Below are 26,449 nucleotides of genomic sequence, written 5' to 3'. Positions count from 1 at the left end.
CAAAAAAAAATTGCATAAGTTTCATTCTAACTTAATTTTTTTTATTAATATACTAGTAACCCCTAAATCGTGTGTTTTATATATAAAATGAAGCAGTCAAAGACACTATTAAATGAATTGTCGTTAAATTAATGAACACGAACTGAAATTTTGAAATTCATTTAATCAGAGTGTCTTTGACTGCTTAATTGTATCCTTAAAACAGATAATTTAGTAGTCATATATTATAGGGACTCTGAGGGATTCTGACGTTACCGACGTTATATCTGCCACAGTGCAATTTTGGCAAACCCTTTTTTCCTGATATAAAAAATGAATAACTTTTCCTCCAAACCAACACATTAAAAATTATATATAGCGAAAACCAATATTCCACAGAGTACTCTTCTACTATAGTTTTACGATAAAAGAGCACACAAAGTCCGATTTTGATGATCCATTGTTACGTGTGCATTGTTAACGTTCTGAATTTGCGGTCGAATTCTAACAAGCACATCGCACTTAAGACCATTTCGCTTTTTTCTATGCAGAAATCCAAATTTGAGAAAACATAAGATATTAAGTATTGTATACCCTAATTCGTTTAAGATAGGTATAAAATCAAAATAATGGTGCTAAGCAGCAAACAAATGCATTCATTTCAGATTTATTGAAAAATCTAGGGTTTTGTGGAACATTTCGCAGTTTATACCAGTCCCATTCAATTCTACAGATAAAAATAATTAAAGTTCGGACTGTCGTGTACAGAGATTATTCTTATACAAAAAGCGCGTTCCATTTGAGATTGGTATCACTAAAAATTCAAGTAGTATTTTACGTCTATTTTTATCACGATTACGTCATCTATTTTTACCTTTAAAAAACAAAAAAGAATCTAGAATTGATCATGTCAATTTCGAGCATTTCTGGAAAGCATGGTGCTAACATGGATAATAAGTACTATTTGATGTGAAATGACCAGCCTTGGCTTAATGTATTAACATGCTTTGAATGCATTTGTATTTAGTCTTTTTTTTACCAAAACATGTTACTCATATACATACGTTTGTGATCACCCCACTATGAAGTGAATGAAAAATGTTTGAGAAATAGTTATATTGACATTTACTTCTCATAAACTTTCATTTAAAAGCAAGACACTATAAAAACTATAAGACAAATAAAACGGTGTAATAGTATACACGTATTGACTGGCTATGGTGTAATATTATACATGTATTGACTGGTTATGAGGGCAATAGCAAGTTTGTTGTCCCTGAGATATCAACTATTGCTCGAGGCCGGGGAATTTGGATTTCTTTGAAAATTCTGTTTTTCAGTATAGTAAACACTTTATGACTGATTATGGGGATTATGACAGTAAATAATAAACTGTTTGCTTTGAAAGATCAGAGAATTAATAAATAAAGATGCATGACTTAATCTCGTTTTTATGTAAGATGTAGAAAACGGACAAAAATTCTTAACGTGGGGCATAATCTTGTACAGATTTAAAATATATTTCTTTATATTGAAGATCGTTTAATTTTTTGACAAGCTCATATATCTTAGAATTGCCTTAAATGTACCGAGCGACACACGATAGTCAAAAGGGAGCTCTATACAATATACATGTAACCGACTTGTTAGTCTGAGATTGATTACTTGAATGATAAACTAGAACAAATGAGTACGTTTAAACGATATACCGACGAGACGGCAACCAAACGACACAAATAACTAGAAGACATCTAGAGTGCAACATTGCAATATATGAAGCTCTACATCACACCGAATCAAACAACGTGAAACCAATAACAGGAATTTTCAACTAATGCGGAAATAATTGTTTACACTTTTTTTCATACAATTTTACAACAATTGCAGGAAATACTTGAACTTTGACGTTTGTTTGATTCAAACAAAGAAAACCACATGACAGAAAAACAATAGAAATCACGATATAGTACCTATAGACGGAAATATTAAATGCATGACAAAAATAGATACCAATAATAATACATAAAGGTCAAGTATTGAGTACAGATGTATTAACTTAAACTTTTAACAATAAAGAAACTGAAGCTTTAATTTCCTATCTGAAATAATGAAGAGCGTATTATGGTTGTAACATTCTTTTGTACGCCCACCTACGATAGAACAGGGTAGGGGGCTTATATTTTCTGTTCTGTTAGTCCGTCCCATATTTGGTTAAGGTTTTGGTTTAGATAGTTTATCATGAAGGGCTGGTCTCATCAACATTAAATTATATTAAGGACAATTGTTCGTTATAATGTGAACTTTTCATATTATATAGCAGATTACGGTTTTGACAACGATTACACGGTTTACAAATTGCGGGGCTTTCAAATAAAGGAAATATAAACCAGTAATAATTTAATTTTGGCAGCTTGAGTTAACATACATGCATACATAAATTAGTATAATATACACATAAAGATATTCATATAATACGATACAAAAGACTACACATATAAATATCAAACTAAATGAAGCGGGTCCAAATAGAATAATTGTAAAGTTTTTCGGTTTCCATCGGGCCGGGGTTCGAACTCACTACCCCTCTCTATTCTCGCAGAAAATAACAATCTTTAATTCTGAATTGACTGTTGGCGAATACAAGCCATGAAAGTTATCTTTATGGTTCCTATACATGGATTCTGGGTTTTTATAAAGAAAACTATCGATATACTAGGTCCACGTTTTGTTTCGTCAATTTCTTGAAGTATATCAAACGATGATAATTGTAAACGACAAAGATAAACATATAGTAATGTAAAAAAGACTTTTTTGAAATTCCATGTAGTTAGTAACCACTTTTTTTAAGAATCTGGTCGATTTAGAATTTCACATATTGGATAGAATTCTGTCTACTGTTGAAGACATTTTGTCGAACTCTGAATGTCTTTTGTGTCGTTGGACTGATGTCTCATTTACGCATACCACTATTCTTCTTTTATTCATATAAAAATATAAAAAATAAATAAAACACTTTCATAGTTTTCATTTAAGAAAACATCCACATAGAGTATAATATCATGTCACAGTTAAAACCAAGTAGCCTCACTAGGAGTAGCTTTGTTGATTTCATAGATTGCAATACAGTGATTTGATAGCAATGTCAGTAGAATGTAGTTCTTTAACGGTGCTATCATTTCTGTATTACAGAATCTGGAGCTTTAGACCTCACAGTTGTTTTTATACCCTCATTAATCATTTTCTTTATAATAGCATGAAAAGTAAAAATTTGTTCTCAGTCGGTCCTCCTGAATTACACGCTGTTCATATTATTACTACAATATGGATAAATTTCTTGCACGTAAGTTGTATACGTATAAAAATTCAATTCTGGACCTAAAAAAAGTTAACGCAATCTTGAAATGTCCGTAAAGGAATAATATACAGAATATTTTGGCTGACATTGCTTAACTAGAGCTTGTTCAATGTAAAAACAAATTGGACCCAACTTTTATGCTTTTAAACAAGCAAGTCGAATTAGGAATTTTTCGCCAAACATCTTCCATCTTATTAAAGCTGTCAGTAATTATCAGAGGACATGATTTTCCATTTCTAACAGATGTACAATGTAGTAAACTTTTTTGTTTGTTAGAGACTTATAAGACTTAAAATCAGTGTTTAAAGGATATTTGCCATGTTAAATCTACTTGTTTTCATGACAATGCTGCAAGTAAGTCATGTTCTAACAATTGCAGATAAACATTGTATTCCAACAAGGCGATAACTCATCCTTAACCATTCAAATCACATTTCTTCCCGCCAAAATATTTTTTTCCGTTTTGCCTCAATTAATCTTCTAAAATGATGTATAGTTTAAGTATGATGCAATTGCGTCAAAAAATCCTGCAGAGTCCCTATATATTAATAAAAACGGTTTCAAGTTAACTAAGTTTGAATCTGATGCAACTTTTGGGTTTATAGTCATATCTGAAAACTGGCTGCAAGCGTAGTGGCTGCTAGCTTGATCCTGGTGTGCGAGGCATTAATACCTTAAAAATGAGATTACTAGCTTGTGTATGTTGAAATTGATCTTATTTTGTCATGTTTTCTAAAATCCTACCCATAAAATTCCAACCTATTCATGTTATACTTTTTTCATAATATTTATAGCATGCAAAATCAGATATAATATAAAGTAATGTCTACTAAATCTGCTTATAAACCATTCGTGCAACAGTTACTTGAAAGCATAATCGAGTACACACACTATCGTTTGCTATAAATACGTATTATATCCAAGTGAAAATAATGCCATGATGCAGCTAAAAATACTTCCAATACTGTTGATTATGATTCATAAAACGTACGTTGATATTAAGCGTATATATCAATTATTTTCGTTCAATCTCGGCTTCCATGTCGTGCTACGGTTGGTACGGCATCAAATCGGGTATCTGCTATTAAAATTTCTCTTGTGCAAATGTAGAAGAAGAGATGAAGGAGTCTGCAGCTGTGATTTTTTGTGTTTAAGATAATTTCAGAATTGATGGTTGTTTGTTATTTCATTTTCACTAAGCGTTGGTCATTTGACTTTCCCACAAGTATTGATTACAGCACGGTGTTGTCTGTTCACTTTTAATTGTATGCATCATAAATATCTAGCAAATAACACATCTTGTTGTGATAAACAAAAGATATCGATTAAAAAGATGGTCTGAATTATTCGGGTTATTTATATATATTGTGCATAAAACAGTGAAAAATAGTAATTACATGCTTTATTTAAAAATTGACACACTTGCATTTTCACTGATCGATGAAATGAGCTCGAGGCCAATTGAAAACTGTCAGATGGGCATAAGGACCTTGCAAGGTACGCACCTATACCAATTAACTAGCTATTTGTTAGCGAAAAATACGTCATAATTGTGTCATTTGGACAGAGGATTCGTTCTGCATATGTCTGAAATATTTGTCACTGGAAGTTAAACAAGCAGTTTTATATTTGTATGATAATATAAATTTTAATTTCTGGTAAATGATACAATCAAACTATTTTTTTCAAATTGATATGCTACAATTAAAATGTTTCACTAGACGCAAAAAGGAACTGGTATCGCAGTAAGGTATTCTCGCAGTAACTACCGGTATGCTTTTTTGAGAACATGTAGTGGTATTCATGCTAGAAATAGGAATTTTGATGATCCATATTTCAAAAATGACAACATTGTTTCATAAGAGGAAAAAAGAATCGGCATGGCAGTAATTCCTCGTCTTTGAATATATATCATTATATTGACGAAAGCTATGAATATATGTCAATATACACTTTGTTTTATCAAAAATTACTCTGAACAAAAACACATTATCTATCCAAAATTTTCTAACATTACGAATGATAATTTCTATGAAGATGTTTCACAAGATCGATATGGTGCTATGCTTTATTTTTATAATCCGTATTTCAGAAATGACAATATATTATACTTTGCTTTATCAAGTTTTATTCTGGACAAAAACAAATGATTTATAAATTTTCTTTCATCACGAAATCAGAATGTTAAATATGGACGTCTGTCTGTCCAACTGTCTTTTGGTTATTTGTGTCGTTGGGCTGTCTGATAACACGACTTTGAAATATGTATCTATGAAAAAACTCTCTCATTTTTATACCTTATTCTAAAATTTTGAATACAATTATTTTATTTCTCCTTTTTCTACTTCAACAAATGATGTCTTTGATCACCGCTTGTAAGATTTATATTTAGAAAATTTGTATAAAAGTTTCTTTTTTTTTCTCTCTTTTTTTCCAAATATTTGATAAATATAAAAATAAGAAGATGTGGTACATATATGATTGCCAACGAGACAACTCTCCACAAGAGACTTAATGACGTAGAAGCTAGCAAGTATAGGTCACCGTACGGCCTTCAACATTGAGCAAAACCCATACCACATAGTCAGCTATAAAATGACAAATGTAAAACAATTCAAACAAATATGCAGATATTTGTTCATGCCAATCGCAATCCAGTTCTCATTATACAATAGTTATGATTTTATTTGTGAAACTGAAACATTGATAAATAATTTTGTATTTGCTTTTTTATCCCAGTTAAAGGTCTAGCCTTTATTTATATAATTAGGTTCATTTAAGCAACATTTTTAAATATATATACAAATGATATTAATCTTCGATAATTGATAATCTGATAAATGCCGTAATGTAAATATGCATACCTACTTTGTAACACGGCTTCGTAAGTTTTTTAACTTACCGATTTAGCGCAAAATTCAATAAAAACAAATTTTGTTTTCTTATGAAATGACCTTCCTAACCATTATGCAAACGAATATATATATATATCCTTTGCCCGGAAAAGGGGGTGGGGGGGGGGGGGGGGGGGTGGGTGGCACTTAATGTAATAATGTAATGAGTGGTAAGGATGGGCCACTGAAATAGTTCACTATTTCATGCTCCATATGAGAAATTCAGATAACATATATCAATAGGTTGAATTTATCACTTGCTTGATTATATCATAAGTCACTGTAAGTATCTGAATCAGGTGTCAGTATCTATTTTTGATGCAGTTAAATCCGACCATTTTGACATTTGCACCTAATTAACATTCAACGGTTTGTATACATGAAACATGATAACAATTATTTAAAGAAATTCCACAGTGTCAGCGTCTTTTAAGAGGGAACGGCAATGTAACTTTTTATCAGTTTTTCAATAATATAAATCTATCTCTGGCCATGGGGTGTCACTACATTTATCTGACCAAACTTGTTTATTGTATTTTGAAAGTGAAATTTCGTCATACTGAAAGATATGAAAGGGCAAATAGTGGAAAGTATTTAAGATGTGACGAATTTATCAGAAAAGCAAGGTGTGATTATGACGATTGCAGGGGCGATTTCAAAAAGGGGGAGGGGTTCCCAACCCAGGATAAAAGGGGCGGGGAGTTCCAACTCAAGGACCCCCCCAGGATCCGCCACTGAATTGCGTTGCTTTTAAACATTAACGTGACGTAGTTGGAAAATAAGATTATATATTTTTATCCCCATATCGACACTCCTTTCAACCCTACGTAGCCAGCACATACAGTTAATCAGTAAATAATTTAGTCAAACGTTTGTGTATTTGTCTTCACAGCATGAACTTATCTGATGACCAGAATATTATAGATGATTATGACCAGCTGTGAACTATGGATTGTAGATACTATGTAACGCCAAGGAATTGTATACTCAAAGCATAAACATAATTTATAATTTGGAACCAATCGGTGGCACACTGTACGTCTACGTATGCATGGTATGTAAGGAGATCAAAATAGAATTTTCATAGAATATCATAAAAATTGAGACGAGGCTTTGTTATTAAATAGTTTATTCGTTTGTCCATATCATCATAATATTAGATATAAGAAGATGTGGTATGAGTGCCTATGAGACAACTCTCCATCCAAGTCACCATTTGTAAAAGTAAACTATTATAGGTCAAAGTACGGCCTTCAACACGGAGCCTTGGTTCACACCGAACAGCAAGCTATAAAGGGCCCCAAAAATGACTAGTGTTAAACCATTCAAACAGGAAAACTAACGGTCTAATCTATATATGTCATTATAAAAATAAGAAGATGTGGTACGATTGCTAATTAGACAAATCTTCTAAAGACACAAAATAACACAACTATAGGTCATCGTACGGCCTTCGACAATGAGTAAAACCCATACCGCATAGTTAGCTGTTAAAATCACTGAAATGACATGTACAAATGTAAAACAATTCAAAAAAGAAAACTGACAGCCTGATGTATGTGCAAAATAATGAACGAAAAACAAATATGATATACAGCAATAAACGACAACCACTGAATTACGGGCTCCTGAACAAGTACATACAGAATGTGGCAGGGTTAAACAAGTTTGAAGGCGCGCCAACCCTCCCCTAACCTGGGATAGTGGTGTAACAGTACAACATAAGAACGAACTATAAAAATCAGTTGAAAATGGCTAAACTCGATAGATCGATACAAAGCAAAAATACATCTTACAAAAACGCAGAGTTGTCGTGGCAGGGTACCTATACATCCCCACTACAAAAAGACACTAAGTACAGATCTGAGTGTACTCGCAGTTATTGACAAAGCCAATAATAACTAATAAAATCATGCATCTAAGACTATAATATCAAATAAGTTCACATCCAACATCTATATAATGGATTTAGTGTAAAGATTTATAATAAATGAATGTGCCTATTTAAATTAATATTTAGTTTGATTTTAATTTACTGATAACCACTATACCAATGAAAACAGTACAAAAAGATCTAATTATAGCGTTGAATTGGTAACCTTTTAAGAATAAGTTTAATAAAAGGAACGATAAGTTTACCCGGGACGTACATGTATCTTAATTTCCAGGCTCGGCAAACTACATGTACATCTCCGTAAAAACTAGGGTGTGCTTTCCGATTAAAATACAACCAAACTTCCAAATCTTTGGACTCTTTTTTTAAATCAGTAATGAACATAGTTGATATTCGTATTCAACATTTTAAAGAACATTTTACTCTTAACAATAACCACAATAAACCTATTTCTCGTATCAAACATAAACTAAAAGAACTAGCCAAGGAATTTGTTTTTGTCCCGGCCGATAAAGCTGCTAATAATATTATTATTGTTTGACGTAAATTTTACATTGAGGTTCTGAAAAAAGAAATCACCAATTCACCAACATTCCAACTGACTCCATTTTCAGAAAACGACATCTGTAACAAACATAAACTTTTAGCTACCGCTTTACAAGCAGAACCAAATACAATGAAAGTCCCAACTATGTATTGGCTTCCGAAGCTACACAAAACACCTTACAAATATAGATTCATTTCGTCTTCAAGCCATTGTTCCACTACTAAATTGTCTATTCTTCTTACCAGTACACTTGGTTCAATCAAAAACCTGATAATAAATTGTTCAAATAAGGCCTTCGAAAATAGTGGAATTAATTACTTTTGGAGTGTCAAGAACTCGTTGGAAGTACTTGATAAATTGCATGCATATATTGGTGATTTTGAATCTGTTCAAAGTTTTGATTTTTCTACCCTATATACCACATTGCCTCACATTCTCATTAAGAAAAATTCACACACCTACATTTTGTAATTAAATGGGCATTTAAAAAGTCAGAATGTGAATATATATGTTCAAACTCTTTTAGGTCATTTTTTAGTAGCAATAAACAAAAAAACTATGTCAATTGGACATGCTTTGATACTATATATGCCCTTGAATTTTTACTAGATAACATTTTTGTTCGCTTTGGAGATTCCGTATATCGTCAGGTTATTGGAATTCCAATGGGGACTAACTGTGCACCACTTATTGCGGACCCTTTTTTTGTATTGCTATGAGTTACAATTTATGACAAAAATCAGTAAAGACCCATCGAAACAACATCTGATACACAAATTTAATAATACTTTTAGATATTTGGATGATATTTTGGCTCTCAATAATGACGACTTCAGTATGTATACTAAAGAAATTTATCCTGTTGAACTTACTTTAAATAAAGCTAATACTAACAATGACCACTGCCCTTTCCTCGATCTTGATATCTATATCATTAACGGAAAGCTTAATACTAAAATATATGATAAAAGAGATGATTTTTCATTTCCTATCGTTAATTATCCATTTTTAGATGGTGACGTTCCCTTGTCAGTCACCATCTTACGGTGTTTATATATCTCAACTTGTACGATTCGCTCGTGTATGTAACAATGTTTTAGATTTTAACGAGAGAAACTTATGTATTACTGAAAAATTATTACACCATGGTTTTCGATATCACAAACTAGTCAAACCATTTACTAAATTTTATCATCGGTATAAGGACATCATTCGTAAATATAGCTCAACATGCAGACTTCTTATACGTTCAGCTATTTCACATCCAATTTTTTATGGAAATATTCTTTATAAAGCACAAAAATGTCAGTCAGTCAGGGGTACTACTTGTACAAGTAATTTTTATTTACTTGAAGAAGTAAATATTAATATACTTATATAAGTAAATTTGTAGGATACTTATACAAGTGTATTTTATTTACTTGTATAGGTAAAAAAAAATTGGGCTTAGTTATGTCCCTTAGACATTCAGATTTTTTTACTTAAACAAGTAAAAAAGTCACCCTATCTTCTTTTCTTGAATTCTTAGGACTTCTTTGCTCTAATAGAATTTTTGATTGTCTGTCCTTTGCAGATGTCTTAACTAATCATTTGAGTGTAATTTCATGGACAATGAAAATCTCATTTGTCTGTTATCTTCAGAACACTGCTCATTTACAAGCCCCCAAGGGGCAATTTTTGAAGGCCTTGCGCAAATACTAAAGATCTTTGTGCAATCAGTTTCTTTGTTGAATTAATGAGATGAAACATTGAACTATAATCAAAAATTATGAGCTAACCTGAGAAAAATTGTTAAAGGCATGTTTTTACATCTCAAAACTTGAGAATTTTTGAGGGATTGTAAAAAAAATTTACTTATACATGTACAAGTAAATTTTTGAGAAAATTAAGGGGAGATTATTCAAACATTATAATTAACTTATATAAGTTTATTTTATTTACTTCTTCAAGTAAATAAAGATTACTTGTACAAGTAGTACCCCTGACTGTCAGTATTCACCTCTGAAACTAACAAAACCTTTAAATAGACTTATTAAGAAGGGATATAGTTACGATACTGTTGTCAGGTCATTAAAGATTGCATATTTTGGCGTTAATATTGATTCACTTATAGGGTCTTTGCATCGGCACTAAACACATTTATTTAAAAACCAGTTGTTGGCATGACACGGGTTATGTTCTTCTCATATATGTTATGATGGTATGATACTAAACCCCTAACGGGAAGGATTGTGCCTGATATTCATATGATGAAGACATAATCTTTCAATCAGTTTAATTGAAGTCTGGAGCTGGCATGTCAGTTAACTGCTAGTAGTCTGTTGTTATTTATGTATTATTGTCATTTTGTTTATTTTCTTTGGTTACATCTTCTGACATCAGACTCGGACTTCTCTTGAACTGAATTTTAATGTGCGTATTGTTATGCGTTTACTTTTCTACATTGGCTAGAGGTATAGGGGGAGGGTTGAGATCTCATAAACATGTTTAACCCCGCCGCATTTTGCGCCTGTCCCAAGTCAGGAGCCTCTAGCCTTTGTTAGTCTTGTATTATTTTTAATTTTAGTTTCTTGTGTACAATTTGGAGTTTAGTATGGCGTTCATTATCACTGAACTAGTATATATATTTGTTTAGGGGCCAGCTGAAGGACGCCTCCGGGTGCGGGAATTTCTCGCTGCATTGAAGACCTGTTGGTGGCCTTCTGCTGTTGTCTGTTCTGTGGTCGGGTTGTTGTCTCTTTGACACATTCCCCATTTCCATTCTCAATTTTATTCCAAACCAAATCTAAATATCTATGGAAGAGTTTAGTAAAGGTTTTAAATAATTTGGTAACGAAATCCCTGACTTAATAATTTACCAGTTATAAATAGATTACGTTCATTTAAATCCGAAACGTCACAACAGACACGTGCATAGCGAACGAGTTGTGATGCATAAATACCGTAAGATGGGGCAGAAGGAACACCACCGTCCAAAAAAAAATGAAAATTAACAATAAGGAACGAAAAATCGTCCCTTTTGTCGTGTATTTTTGTACTTTGGTTCAGCCGGGGGTCGATCTGTATGAAAGGCCTACATTTAAAAATTTAGTGGTTGCTTAATTATAAATCCCGCATGCATGCACTCTATACGTCAGTAAGGATTTTATTTTCGGCTTGTAGAAGTCTAGGTGACCAAGATATTTCTATTCTCTAATAAACACTATAGATGCACAATTCAAAGCCATTTAATTATTAATTTCAAGTCATACAACTTCAATTAATTTTCAAGTAAATCAAAGTAATGTAAGATTTATAGACATAATAATTTGAATCAGCATTACACACGACTCCACATATTGAGTAATTCATCGTGATATAAGTTTGACCGGAATTATGTACAAATGTTTTGATAAACCTGATAACCGGATGGTTACATATACCATATTTACCCCGTGTACGTCACAAAATCAACTAGTCAACGAGGGACTTATGGAATACTTTAAGGCAAAGCAGTTAGAATTATATCCCTTGGAGTTATTTGGGGGAGACTGTGAAAACGTATTCACACCTACGGTGGGGGAAGTGTTACAATTTAGGACAAACCCCGCCATGAACAAGGGAACAGCTGTATTTGTTAGTGGATACTGGAGAAGAGGAAGATGCATAAATATTATCAATACTATGTCAAGAGGGAATTTATTTGTAATAGAAGATGACAACACAAAATACAAATTTGAACTCAACAGATATCAGCTCAGACCTTACAATTTTTTAAAACATATTCTCTGTGACAAATAAAATATATTTAAAAAATATGTTTTTTAAAATTAATGACCAACTATGTAATTAGATTGTGATACTAATTTCGGAATTTAAGAAATTATATAAAAAAATAAGATGATGTGGTATGATTTTCAATTAGACAAATATCCACCAGAGTTGAAACAAAGGCAACCGTACGGCCTTCAACAATGATAAAAATAAAACATACGGTAATGTTAATGATTGAAACCCGCTACATGATTAAAAGCCATATGAAAAATGTAAAAATATTTGAATTAGAAAAGTAAAGGCCTTATTTAGTGTTAGTGCAGTAATCTATTATTTATTGATATTGGACATTGATTACAGAAGACCACAATAAATAGGTCGTTGTTTTGGTAATGCCTGGACGTCGACTAAAGGATCAAAATATTTGACGTCGATTTGAGAATATGACGTCAGAATTGGACGTCGATTTGAGAATGTGACATCAGATTTGGACGTCGATTTGAGGATAAAAATATTGGACGTCGATTTGAGAATATGACGTTAGATTTTGACGTCGATTTGAGGAACGGACGTCGATTAGAGGCCGGACGTCGATCTGAGTCTAACATATATTGCCTATGTTTTTCTTAATCTACAAGTCTACAAATCTACAAATCGTCTCCTCTTAGCTGATGGCATCAAAAAGGAAACCAAAGGAGGCGATAATAAGTGCTACTGCTAATAGATTCATAACTAATAAATTGCCGATATATTTTGATGCATGATAAGCATCATTACTATAGTTGATAATTATATAAATAAGAAGATATATGGTATTATTGTCACTGAGAAAACTCTCCACAAGAGACCAAATGGAACAGAAATTAACAACTACAGGTCACCATACAGCCTTCAATAATAAGTAAAACCCATACCTTATAGTCATCTATAAAAGGCCCCGAAATTACAAATGTAAATCAAATCAAACGAGAAAACTAAATTATGAACTAAAAAATGAACCAACAACTAATATGATACACAGCATGAAATGCCAACCCCTGAATTACAGACTCCTGTCTTGGAACAGGCAAAGACAGAATGTGGCGGGGTTACACTAGTTTGAAGGTTACAATAGCGCAATTATTCGTAATGCATATTCCGAATGGTACCAGCGATGTTTCGTATTTTATTTCTCGAAGACTACACAAACTAGGAAAAAAAAACGAATGCCTCTTCTTCGTTCTAATTGATATAAAGTAGGATTTGAAATGATGTTCTGTGCAAAACATTTCTTTATATTTTGATATATCTTGCCTGTAATACTATTTTGTCATTGGAGAGTGTACATGTAGGTCTTGATGTCAGATCTTGGAAAGGTTGTATTAGATTTATGCAATGCGTCTAGACTCTGCATGGCCTGTATACCAGTGCATGATATATAGACACATGTCTTTGTTTTTTGTCGACTATTTTGTTATGAAGTAGGTCGTTTGTTTTCTAATTGAATTGTTACATGATTTTGAGGTCGGAACATTTTATATTGCCGACTATGTCTCCACCGGGACTCGAACCCGGGACCTCTGTGTTACAAGGCAGCGCGTATACCGACTGAGCTAAAGAAGTACTTCCCTAGATCAACCGCTTACGGCTGACTAAGTATCTACTAATGAAGGGAAGCAATCCCGTCACAATTGTTTACATCCTCTTCATTTAAGCTTTGGTCGATTGTTGTCTCATTGGCAATCATACCACGTACATCTACTTATATTTATATAGTTCCAAAAAAACCGGTATAATCATAATAATAGAAAATGCGAGAATACCAATTTTATTCGTATAACAAAGAAAACCATAAAGTCCTACAAATCTCTCTGAAAATAAAACAAAAACCGAAACAAACATACGTATTCTGATGATACATAAATTACAAAAGTTTAAGTTAAAGAAATATTTTAAATCTTATATATGTACCTGAACGTATCACTCCTTATGCTCCTGGTAGGTTTGTTGTCTTTACTTTTCTCACTACTTGAGTTTACTACACAATATCCAAACACAATTTATGATTATCGTTCACAAATGTAAAATTAAGTGTCTAAATTATTCATAACGAACAACAGTACGGTTTACTGTGTGCCTGTATAATCTTGATAATTCCCCACAACACTAAATGCTAGTCAATCACAGCATGATTTTACTACAGATCTCGGAAATAGTCGTCATCATCTCGTCTGCACATCTAACTTAATGTACGCGTAAAATTTCACATTTACAATGCTGCCATATGTTGTTGTGTATTTTAATGAATGTTGATGCCATCTACGACAAAAGAAGTGAAAGTGAAAAAAAGAACAAAATTAGCGACAGGTATGTTTTATACATGATTAACAAATATTTATAACTGTGGCTGTACAATGAATTTACGCTTGTTGAAATAAACGATGAAAAACCTAAGAATTAATTCAATGATCTTTAATCGTGTTCAAACATGCATCGATCTTAAAAGACATCGAAAAATTAGAAAAATTCAAATCCTTAAACGCTGTACGAGTATAAGACATGAAATTTTATCTTTTGTGATTTAGAACAAGTTAAAATGTATATAGTCAATAATCATGATAATGGGTTAAGTGTACTAAATACATGTTTTTAAGTGAACACGTGATCTATTTTCACTGCTCTTTGGTCGGGTCTAAGGGTCGGGTTGTTGTTGATACATTCCCCATTCCCACCCTCAATTTTAACAAAACTTATACATATAGTGTTAATATACTGTAATAGCAACCTAATAATACACCATTATTCTTCTTTTTATGATACTAGTCATGCTAGTAATCAGGCATTCAGTAAGAATCAATTTTAATGCATATTTTCTCCGAGGAAAGGGGGTGAAATATTCTTGTTTACGTACTGATCACTGCAGTGGCGGATTTACTTGGAGTCAGAGGGGGCCACGTGCCCCTCCCCATCGCAAGGTCAAGGTCACCAGCAAACTTTGTATTGCTATTGAATCTACTTATCCACATCTAAGATATTATTTACAGCTTGATTTGACTTATACACTTGTCGTTAATCAAACCCAGGCCCAGTCGCGGATCCAGAACTTTTTCTAAAGGGGAAAAGGGAAAGGGGGGGGGGGGGGGGGGGGAGCGCTGACTGACCTTCATTGAATCCCTATATAATCAACCAAATTTTTCCCATGAAAGAGGGGGCCGGACCACCCAGAGCCCCGTGGATCCGCCTATGGCAGCTTCAACATGCGTTATTTATGACAGCTTATCGTTGGGTGTGTAAATATTGACACCTGTCTGAAATGTCTCCTTGCAAAAGCTTTTATGTAAACTACATGTACATGTAATTTGAACAGCACGAATATTTCTATTGGTTTTTAAAACAATATTACAGATAAAGGATGTACTTGGGTGAAATTGAAAAAATCTAGAGTTTAAAAAGTTGATCCTATTAGTCAGAAAGGAATTAGTAAAGGAACAAAATAAGCTAAAAACATTGATAGGTTAGAGAGCTCCTTTTCGAGATATCTAATCTTTAAAAAATGGCGGGAAAAGGCTGACTCTTACCTTATATTTAGTATTGGCATCATTTGGGTCTCAAATCGAAAGAAAAGAAATCTGGAGTCTGCTTAATGTTTGGTTAATGACGTTTTATGAGCTATTGAAGTCTTAAATGAAAAGAAAAATGGGTGTTATGGGGCAAAATATTTTACCCTGTATCGTATAAAAAAAAACGAAGGAGTCAGAACATTTGACAAGAATTCCTCATTAAGATCATTTAACAGGTGAAATCTTCTTTCAGGAAAGAAATTATATATGCCAGTTGTTTTAGTGTTTATTGGAACACCCTTCAATAAAATGTAAAAGCGGTTTCCTAAACCCCGGCTAATTACCCACCAGGTCTGGGGGCATGCACCCAATATTAGTATCCTCATGGAAGTATTATCATTTATATTGACAGGAACTCAAACAAGTGGACTTCAATCGTTTATAGTGCGATGCCGCATTAACTACCTGTTAATTAACTCGACATGTCATATGGATGCATTGGTTTCGATCGATTTTTTGGAACCTCGTGACATTGTAATAACGGAACATACCGAAATAACCGGATGTGTACTTCATTGTCAAGGAAATGACATTTACCGACCATGTCATTAATGACATATATGTCAGTTTTTACGCAATGTTTGCCTTAAAATAAATAAAAAGGAAGAAAAGAAATCCCCGCAACTATTTTCATAAAAAAAAAAAAAAAAAAAAAAAAAATTACCCACAAGCCATAAACATTTCAGTTTAAGTTACAATCAGTTTAAAAGTTTTGTTTTATTCATGAAAGGGCCGTTGGCTTAACACGCATAACGGTTATATATACAGGCTTGAAAATCATAAAATTCTTATAAAAAGTATTAATCAGCAATTATCATCGCGCTTTGACAATGTTTTTTTAATTTAAGTGTTTATTGAAATAATTTCCCCCCCCCCCCCCCAAAAAAAAATTCAAAAGTTTATTCCAGTAGCGGCGGGAGCCGGGGGGGGGTTAAAGGGTTTTGATCAGAAAATATCAAATATTTACTATTATTTTAATTGTAGCATATCAGTTTGAAAAAATAGTTTGATTGCATCATTTACCAGAAATTAAAATTTATATTATCATACGAATATAAAACTGCATGCTTGTTTAACTTCCAGTGACAAATATTTCAGACATATGCAGAACGAATCCTCTGTCCAAATGACACAATTATGACGTATTTTTCGCTAACAAATAGCTAGTTAATTGGTATATGTGCGTACCTTGCAAGGTCCTTATGCCCGTCTGACAGTTTTCAATTGACCTCGAGCTCATTTCATGGATCAGTGAAAATGCAAGTGTGTCAATTTTTAAATAAAGCATGTAATTACTATTTTTCACTGTTTTATGCACAATATATATAAATAACCCGAATAATTCAGACAATCTTTTTAATCGATATCTTTTGTTAATCACAACAAGATGTGTTATTTACTAGATATTTATGATGCATACAATTAAAAGTGAACAGACAACACCGTGCTGTAATCAATACTTGTGGGAAAGTCAAATGACCAACGCTTAGTGAAAATGAAATAACAAACAACCATCAATTCTGAAATTATCTTGAACACAAAAATTCACAGCTGCAGACTCCTTCATCTCTTCTTCTACATTTGCACAAGAGAAATTTTAATAGCAGATACCCGATTTGATGCCGTACCAACCGTAGCACGACATGGGAGCCGAGATTGAACGAAAATAATTGATATATATATACGCTTAATATCAACGTACGTTTTATGAATCATAATCAACAGTATTGGAAGTATTTTTAGCTGCATCATGGCATTATTTTCACTTGGATATAATACGTATTTATAGCAAACGATAGTGTGTGTACTCGATTATGCTTTCAAGTAACTGTTGCACGAATGGTTTATAAGCTGATTTAGTAGACATTACTTTATATTATATCTGATTTTGCATGCTATAAATATTATGAAAAAAGTATAACATGAATAGGTTGGAATTTTATGGATAGGATTTTAGAAAACATGACAAAATAAGATCAATTTCAATATACACAAGCTAGTAATCTCATTTTTAAGGTATTAATGCCTCGCAGACCAGGATCAAGCTAGCAGCCACTACGCTTGCAGCCAGTTTTCAGATATGGCTTTAAACAAAAAGTTGCATCAGATTCAAACTTAGTTAACTTGAAACCGTTTTTTTTAATTTATGACTACTAAATTATCTGTTTTAAGGATACAATTAAGCAGTCAAAGACACTCTGATTAAATGAATTTCAAAATTTCAGTTCGTGTTCATTAATTTAACGACAATTCATTTAATAGTGTCTTTGACTGCTTCATTTTATATATAAAACACACGATTTAGGGGTTACTAGTATATTAATAAAAAAAAATTAAGTTAGAATGAATCTTATGCAATTTTTTTTGGTTTATAGACATATCTGAAAAATGGCTGCTAGCGGAGTGGCTGGTCGTTCATACGTACATTTAATTCGAATTTGAACGATCTTGGTCGAGCGGGTATTACTATATAATAGGGGCAATAAGTTTTTTTATCCTTGTCTGTCTGTACTTCCTTAAGAACGTCCCAAAATTGGTTTCCGTTCTCTAACATTAGTTTCCCTCAACCAAATGTTATGAAACTTATACACAATGCTTATTACCACAAAACACAGATCAAGTGTGAATTTTGGTGGCGTCACTTTTGCCATTCTTGAGTTATTCCCCTTTACAAATGGAAAAATTGCTGAATTTTTTGTTTCCGTTCTCTAACTTTAGTTTGCCTCACTTAAATGTTATGAAACTTATACACAATGCTTATTACCGCAAAACATAGACCAAGGTTGAATTTTGGTGGCGTCATTTTAACCGTTCTAGAGTTATGCCCCTTTACAAATGGAAAAATTGCTAATTGTTTTGTTTCCGTTCTCTAACTTTAGTTTCCCTCAACCAAACTTTATGGAACTTATAAACAATGTTTATTACCACAAAACACAGACCAAGTTTGAATATTGGTGGCGTCACTTTTGCCGTTCTAGAGTAATGCCCCTTTCAAATGGAAAAAAATTTTATTTTTTTGTTTCCGTTCTCTGACTTTAGTTTTCCTCAACCAAATGTTATGAAACTTATACACAATGCTTATTACTACAAAACACAGATCAAGTTTGAACTTTGGTGGCGTCATTTTTTACCGTTCTAGAGTTATGCCCTTTACAAATGGAAAAATTGCTGGATTTTTTTGTTTCGGTTGTCTAACTTAAGTTTGCCTCAACTAAATGTTATGAAACTTATACACAATGATAATTACCACAAAACTTAGAGCAAGTACAAATTTGGGTAGCGTCACTTTTACAGTTCTTGAGTTGTGTCCCCCCTTTATAACATTATATGCAAGCGGGGGCAGCATCTGTGTCCATTCCCATTTATTTAGTTTATTTTTTTAGAATGCATTTCTTTAAGGTTTGATTTTTAGCGGAAAAAAAACAAATTCGGTGACCTTATTTAATTTCTACTGTAACGTCACCACAACTTCTATACTCTATAACGCTATTATACCATACAGTGTCGTAAAAAAAATCGTGAGCGTGAACTATTCCTAACTATTGCCAATTCTCAAGCGTAGTCAATTGATGAGGAAATAGACTTACTAGTTTTTAAGGACATTTCTGCTGCCAATACAAACACGCACATTGGCAAATATGTAAATATACTGTAAGTGAAAGAAAGTTACTGTATAGACAGTAACTCCATCTTTTCTAAATTAGACAGGTTTCATATCTATTTTTAAATGTTTGTATTGTCCTAATATTATGAATCAAATATCGAGTTTGAAATTGTCCCGATTAACACAGTGTTGACAGAATGTTTCTCATGATACATATTCTAAAACTGAACTTATAGTTCGCGCAAACCTCCTCAAAATTTGTTGTATACTCAGATATCAGAATGTCTGTAAAGGTGCTCGTACTCTTTCTAAATGATATCAAAATTGCCCTATGCAGGTACAATCTTCTCATTTTATAGATATCAATGTCAGAATGACGATAACAGAAAGTATTGAGACTTTCAATGCAGTTAACCCTGTAACGATATACATATAGCAGGCTTATTTATACGTAAGAGAGCTACCATTTGACTTTAATTGGGGGAAAAAGGGGGGAGGATGAAAAATGTTGTCCTGCATTTTTTTTTTTATTGTAATCTCTGTCCTGCCTTTTTCTTTTTGTTTTCCCCTGTATTCGGTCCTGACGTTTTTTTTTCTTCAAATTTCATCCCAGCCGCCTCCCCCCCTCCCCTAAAAATGAAATGGAAGCTTCCTTATAATATTAACGTAACGTCACACTGTCTGGTACATGTAGCAATCTTTTTTCTCTAATTCTTCGTCAATTTATCCCTTTCTGTACCCATTGTATAAAAAAAAAAATAATCAACGTGTGGTTCGTTTGATCTCAGTTCTTCATTGGTTAAAATCCGATTATGACGTCGAGTTTTCTTGCTTTCCTCTGAATTTCCTATTGTGACGGCATGAAAAAAGGCGACCATGCCTGATGACGTCACATAGAAAGAACACATCTTTTTGCAGATCATTCGAAAAGAAGGAATAAATTTGCCTGCGTATTTGTTTGAAAATCATTAGAGAAACAGATTCCACCACCAAATCTCGTGTAATACGATATTTATCCACTCTCGACAGTTAAATTTTAAATATTTAAAACGCTCGGCGATCCTCGCGTTTTAAATTTGAAAATTTAACTGTCTCGAGTGGATAAATATTGTATCACACTCGATGCAGTGGTAGAATCTATATGTATCAACGATTTATCTATTTACAGGAAAGGAAAAGAACCTCTACCCAAGACATGATACATTTACAGGAAAGGAAAAGAAGACTTCTACTCAAGGCATGATATATTTACAGGAAAGGAAAAGAAGACTTCTACTCAAGGCATGATATATTTACAGGAAAGGAAAAGAAGACTTCAACTTAAGGCATGATCTATTACTGCTGTATAAAGACACCAAATAAAGGACAGAGCTTATTTTCTATTTAATCTGTATGGTTTGAATTATAATATTTGCTGTAAATGTTAAACAGTTGAAATTAAAACCACATTCTGCAAGATTATAAACTCACTTCAAATGTGTAAATTTTTTTCATGGTCTCCCATAGGGTGTAATTTTTTCCAAACAGGCTGGGAAATTCACCAGATTATATTGATTGATTGATTGATTTGTTGGTGTTTAACGCCACTTTCAACACTATTTATTGTGCTATTTCGTTGCGGTCATTTTTTATTGATGGGGGAAGCCGGATTGCCCGAAGAAAACCACGAACCTTCGATAGGAAAACTGACAATCATGGGCCTAGTCAATTAAGATTGGAGTCGAGCGCACCTTGCACGAGCGGAATTCGAATTCATAATCTCAGCGTTGACTGGCTAGTGATACAGTAGTTGGACTACTTGTAGCACTTGGCCATCGAGGCCCCGACAGATTAAAACATACGAGTTAATTTATAGCTATTCATAAATAAGGGGATCGGGTATTATTGTCAATGAGACATCTATTCCTCAAAGATCATTTTAAGTGGTTTTTATACGACCGCAAAAAATTTTTTGTGGTCGTATATTGGTATGACGTTGGCGTCGTCGTCGTCGTTGTCGTTGTCGTCGTCGTCCGGCGTCGTCCTGCGTCGTCCGAAGACACATTGGTTTTCGCACTCTAACTTTAGTTTAAGTGAATGGATCTCTATGAAATTTTACCACAAGGTTCAATACCACAAAAGGAAGGTTGGGATTGATTTTGGGGGTTACGGTACTAACAGTAAAGGAATAAGGGGCCAAAAAGGGGCCAAAAATAAGCATTTTTGTAACTTCCAGACATAACTTGTGTGTTAGTGTATGGATCTCTCTGACATTGTACCACAAGGTTCCATATAACATAAGGAATGCTGGGATTGACTTTGGGGGTAATTGCCTTAAAATTTTAGGAATTAGGGGCAAAAAAAGGGGCAAAAAACAAGCATTTTTCTAGTTTCATGACAATAACTTGTGTGTAAGTGTATGGATCTTTCTGAAATTGTACTACAAGGTTCCATATCACAAAAGGAAAGCTGGAATTGAGTTTGGGGGTAATTGCCGAAACGTTTAGGAATTGGGGGCCAAAAAGGGGCCAAAAATAAGCATTTTTTTAGTTTCCAGACAATAACTTATGTTCAAGTGTATGGATCTCTCTGAAATTGTACTGCTAGGTTACATACCACAAAGGGAAGGCTGGGATTGATGATGGGGGAAATTGCCTCAATATTTTAGGAATTAGGGGCCAAGAAGGGGCAAAAAACAAGCATTTTTCTAGTTTCAGGACAATAACTTGTGTGTAAGTGTATGGATCTTTCTGAAATTGTACTACAAGGTTCCATATCACAAAGGGAAAGCTAGGTTTGAGTTTTGGGGTAATTGCTCTAAATGTTTAGGAATTTGGGGCCAAAAGGGGCCAAAAAACACATTTTTCTAGTTTCCAGACAATAACTTGTGTTCAAGTGTATGGATCTCTCTGAAATTGTACTGCAAGGTACCATACCACAAAGGGAAGGCTGGGATTGAGTTTGGGGGTGATGAATCATAAGGGGGTTCAAAAAATTTGGGGGGGGGATTTTTTTTTCCTTTTTTTTTTCTTTTAAAATTTTTCATTTTAAGTTGGTTATTTCTGATTTATATTTAAAAGCAAATAATAATGCTATGGTAGGAGATACACACCAAACAGGATGTGTAAATTATTATATTATAAGTATTGTGCAATAGCAAGAAATTTTCAATTGCACAATAGCAAGAAATCTTCAATTGCACAGTATTGCGCAATAGCAAGAAATCTTCAATTGCACAGTATTGCGCAATAGCAAGAAATCTTCAATTGCACAGTATTGCGCAATAGCAAGGAATGTCCAATAGCACAATATTGCGCAATAGCAAGATATTGTCAATTGTACAGTATTGCGCAATAGCAAGAAATATTTAATTGCACAGTATTGTGCAAAAGAAGATACTTCATATAAATTGCTTATTTCTTGACCAATTTCAGTGGGGTTTTATTCTTGAGTTCTTGGGGTTCTTTAATATGCTGAATCTAACCTTGTATTTAGTTTTTGGATTTTGGGCCCCGTTTTTAAATTGGTCCACATTGAGGTCCAAAGGGTCCAAAATTAAACTTTGTTTGATTTCATCAAGAATTGAATTATTGGGATTCTTTGATATGCCGAATCTAACCGTGTATTTAGATTCTTAATTTTTGGTTCCGTTTTCAAATTGGTCTACATTAAGGTCCAAAGGGTCCAAAATTAAACTTAGTTTGATTTTAACAAAAATTGAATTCTTAGGGTTCTTTGATATGCTGAATCTAACCATGTATTTAGATTTTTTATTATGGGCCCAGTTTTCAAGTTGGTCCAAATCGGGGTCCAAAATTAAACTTTGTTTGATTTCAACAAAAATTGAATATATGGGGTTCTTTGATATGCTGAATCTAACCATGTATTTAGATTTTTGACTTTTGGGCCCCGTTATCAACTTTGTCCACATTGAGGTCAAAAGGGTCCAAAATTAAACTTTGTTTGATTTGATCAAAAATTGAATTCTTGGGGTTCTTTGATATGCTGAATCTAACCATGTATTTAGATTTTGGATATTGGACCATAATAGCTATAGGTGAATGTCCAATTTAAAATTTTTAAGTTCTTAGACCACATTCATTCTGTGTCAGAAACCTATGCTGTGTCAAATATTTAATCACAATCCAAATGCAAAGCTGTATCAAGCTTGAATGTTGTGTCCATACTTGCCCCAACTGTTCAGGGTTCAACCTCTGCGGTCGTATCAAGCTGCGCCCTGCGGAGCATTTTATTAACAATTAATGGCAACCTTACGGCCTTCAACATGAGAAAAACCATACTGTTTAGTCGCCTATTAAAGGCCCCGATATACATGATTACAGTTACACAAGAGTTTGTGAGGAAATTAGCCCATTTCCTATACTGTATCATCTCTATCTCTGATGTTTGTTGTTTAATTTATCAGTGTGAATGTTTCCCCAGCCAATGATTTCTTTCAATTGTGTTATCTGCTGCTGAAAATGTTTCACATTCACAACAGTGACTCTTTTCTATTCTTACAGTATCTGTTAGACGACATATTTCTCGCTGTTGTATACAACAGAATGTGCAATCATTGTGCAATGCATGAGTATTTTCCTCAAGCCTGTGAACTTATTTTGGTTATCATCTCTGTGGGAATAATTCCCCAGTCTATAGAAAACTATTTGGTTAAAATCTTTGTGAAGAAATTTCCCCAGTCTAAGTATTTTTTTTGGTTATCAACTGTGTAAGGAAATTTCCCCATTCTATTGATTTCGGTATCGTTCCCATCTTTTTTGGGAAATTTCCCCAGTCTATTGATTTATTTTTGATTATGAAATTTTAGTGATTTCGTTTTCGTTATCATCTTTTTTGGGAAATTTCCCCAGACTTTTGATTTCTTTTTGGTTATCAACTTTGTAGGGAAATTTCCCCATTTTAGTGATTTCGTTTTCGTTATCATCTTTTTAGGGAAATTTCCCCATTCTATTGATTTCTTGTTGGTTATCATCTTTTTGGGGAGATTTCCCCATTCTATTGACTTCTTGTTGGTTATCGTCTTTTTGGGGAAATTTCCCCATTCTATTGATTTCTTGTTGGTTATCATCTTTTTGGGGAGATTTCCCCATTCTATTGACTTCTTGTTGGTTATCGTCTTTTTTGGGGAAATTTTACCATTCTATTGATTTCTTTTTAGTTTTCATCATTTTGGGGAGATTTTATCATTCTATTGATTTCTTTTTCGTAAACATCGTTTTAGGGAAACTTCCTCATTCTATTGATTTGTTGTTGGTCATCATCTTTTTGGGGAAATTTCCCAAATTATTGATATCTGATTGGTTATCAACTTTATGGGGAAATTTCCCCAATACTTGTTAACAAATAATTTCTGCGTTTCTTGTATATGTAAAGTAAAACGTGTTTATTTCTTGGGATTGTTCTCCAAGTTTTGTTGTATAGTGTTATTGGATACCATCATCAAATATATTTGTTACAATCATGCCAGTTAAATGTTTGTTGGAATATTTTGTTCACACAAATAGAAAACATTGAAAAAAGAGAATAAAATAGAAATTTTCTTTTTCAAATAGATTGCGTTATATGCATTACTTGCACAAAACATCTCTAACAGTCGTATATTAAATAAAAGATGCATGGCACTTTTACATTAATAGATGAAAACTAAATGTGTATATGTGCAATCCAGCTGTCGATTATGAGTTTAAAAGTTGTCCTCTTTGACAATTTTGCAAGTACAGGTAACTCCTAACATGAATAATTCATGTAGTCGATCTGTACCAAAAAAGAGCAGCTGAAAATGAATTTAGTTACTACGTTTTTTAATATGCAAATGTAGAAATATCGACTTCCGTCCTCGATAATTGCATTTGTACCTCAATAACACCTCTGCTAATCAAATACATGCCAAACAGTGGGGTACTTCTAACATAGTGTTTTGGGGGAAGACATTCCATAGGCTTAAAAATGCATACTGAATAATACTAGTTAACGGACACTTGATTGTAAAAACATTTGAATATGATTATTCCCATTGTTACTATTCATAAAATTACATATGCTAATAAGTCCTGGATTTAACTTAAACAATGAGTCAAAGCATGGCCGGGTTTAAAAGATTGTGACTAATCAATGTAGAATGTTTACGATTCTTCAAACATTCCTTAATCGCAGTTGCACAAATTAAAAATGTGACCAATCTTTGCTAATGGTGAATACGTATGGCCCTTGATTGAAAACTATGGGAAAAATTGAAAACCTAAACCCTCTTTCATAAGTTTTGATGATCAATGATTCCGTCTAGAAATATTTTTTTTTTATTCCTCAAACACAACAATTCGCGTAAGGAAATGTAATCCTGGTGTCTATGATAAGTTGGGTTTATTTCCATGATATCAAGTGCAAAACTTCAACATTACATTTCTGTGAAGTTTCAGGGATCTGGATTAAAAAACTGTAGGATTTGATTTTACAAAAACTTGTACCTTCTTTCAATAGTAAGTTGCGAGGTCTTGAAAAATAAGAAGTATCAGGAATCTGAGTCAAAATCTGTAGGCGAATTTAATTACACAAAAATTGAACCCTCTTTCATACATTTTGCTGAAAAAACACAAATCCTTAAGTTTTTGAAAAGCCTAACACACATTCCATAATAGCATGGATACAACTTCAACATATGTGCAATCTTTCTGTTAAATTTAAGGGATCAGGGTTGAAAATGTAGGAGCTGTTGTTTAAAAAAATCAGGTATCCACTTTTCCCCCGACCGAACATCACCAAACTATAAGCCGATTTTGGACTTTGACCAACCCAGCAAAAAAATAGGAAGTAAAAGTTTAAAATCA

The 26,449-nt window shown here is 33.2% G+C and overlaps 1 long non-coding RNA gene across 1 annotated transcript in view; it reads left to right on the top strand.

Annotated features, from left to right (window-relative positions):
• Positions 1–26,449, top strand: part of LOC127716175 (uncharacterized) — a 151,609-nt gene that overhangs the window by 13,817 nt on the left and 111,343 nt on the right. The gene's annotated exons all lie outside the window — the stretch shown is intronic.

Source organism: Mytilus californianus, unplaced genomic scaffold, assembly GCF_021869535.1.
Source record: "Mytilus californianus isolate M0D057914Y unplaced genomic scaffold, xbMytCali1.0.p SCAF_9, whole genome shotgun sequence".
Lineage (NCBI taxonomy): Eukaryota > Metazoa > Mollusca > Bivalvia > Mytilida > Mytilidae > Mytilus > Mytilus californianus.
The sequence above is the reverse complement of the archived record's forward strand: the minus strand, read 5'-3'. Positions and strand labels throughout refer to the sequence as shown.